Below are 1,817 nucleotides of genomic sequence, written 5' to 3'. Positions count from 1 at the left end.
TGGAGGCAGGGCCACGACAAAGGTGGGCGCAGGTGAGAGATGAAGTTGAGTGGGTGAACAGACAGACAAATGGGTAAAGAAGATGTTGTACACACGGATACTGTTGCTGCTGCTGCTGCTAAGCCGCCTCAGTCGTGTCCGACTCTGTGCGACCCCATAGATGGCAGCCCACCAGGCTCCCCCGTCCCTGGGATTCTCCAGGCAAGAACACTGGAGTGGGTTGCCATTTCCTTATACTACTCAGCCATTAAAAAGAGTGAAATAACGCCATTTGCAGCAACATGGATGGACCCGGAGATCACCATACTAAGTGGAATAAATAAGTCAGAGAAAGACAAATAGTGATACCACTTACACGTGGAATCTAAAAAAAATGATGCAAATGAACTTCTTTACAAAACAAAAGCAGACTCACAGACTTAAGAGAACGAGCTTATGATACTAGGGGAGAAGGGTTGGGGGGATAGATTGGGAGTTTGGGATTGACATGTACATTGACATGACATTAAATATACTATATTTAAGATATATGACGATCAAGGACTTAGTGCATAGCACAGGGAACTCTGCTCAATATTCCGTAATAGCCTACATGGGAAAAGAATTTGAATAAGAATAGATACATGTGTATGTACCACTGAATCACTTTGCTGTACACCTGAAGTCAACACAACATTGTTAATCAACTAAGTTCTAATATAAAATAAGGATTGTTTTTAAAAGAGGAAAAAAAGAGAGAGCGAGCTGTGTTAGAGGCAGGGCCGTGATGGAGGCGGGGGCAGGTGAGAGAGGCAGTTAAGTGGGAGGCTGGGTGGGGGAGCATCCAGGTGGGCCTGTCTTTTGGGACCCCCAGGGGCCCCTGAAGCAGCCACGAGGAGCCATTGAAGGGCCTTGAGCAGGAGTGACAAGATTGCATCCCAGGAACCTCTGTGTGGAAAGTGGAGGAGGGGAGACGACAGCAGAGGCAAGCGGCCCGGGAAGAGACTGCGGTGGCCCCATCTAGGACAGAGGAGGCCTGCAGGGCCAGGAGCTGCGGGCATGGAGAAGGGCTAATCCTGGCAGGCTTTCTGGGGTTGGGGACAGAGAGGCAGCTCAGGGCTGAGCTGTGTCCAGCGGCATCCCCAAACTCTGGGGTCTCACGAGGCTCACCAAACCCTCCAGATGTGGCCGTGGAGGAGCCATGCAGATCACCGAGAGAAGTCCCTCTTTCGAAGGAGGGGAAATGAAGTCGGAGGCTTCCTGATGTGCATTTCCAAGCTCTGGGCGGCAGCCTCCTGATGTGCGTTTCCATGCTCCGCACCCCTTTCCGGCTGAGTGTGGGGTGTGTGGTATTTTCCAGGAGTTTCCTAACCAGTGACATCGGCATGGACCTCTCAGGATGGATGCCCTGTGGGTGGGACCAGGGCTATTGTGACCTCAGGGAGCCTTAAAAACCCAGCACATCCCAGCCCAAGTCCTTTCAACAAAAGAGAGATAAAGACTAAGCCTATCTCACAGGTTTCCCCAAGGTGCCCAGGGTGGTGCAGGGAGCGACAAGACCAGCCCTGGGGGCTGGAAGCAGAGACCTCCACAAGGATGCTGCTGCTGCTACTGCTGCTAAGTCGCTTCAGTCATGTTCAACTCTGTGCGACCCCATAGACGGCAGCCACCAGGCTCCCCCGTCCCTGGGATTCTCCAGGCACACTGGAGTGGGTTGCCATTTCCTTCTCCCCACAAGGATGGGAGGTCCCTAAATCTTCAGTGTGTTTTACTTTTGGCCACATTTCACAGCATGGGGGACCTGTTCCTTGACTAGGGATTGAGCCCATGCCCCCTGC

The sequence above is a fragment of the Capra hircus genome, chromosome 8 (assembly GCF_001704415.2).
Source record: "Capra hircus breed San Clemente chromosome 8, ASM170441v1, whole genome shotgun sequence".
NCBI classification, from domain to species: Eukaryota; Metazoa; Chordata; class Mammalia; order Artiodactyla; family Bovidae; genus Capra; species Capra hircus.
Note: the sequence above shows the minus strand (reverse complement) of the source record.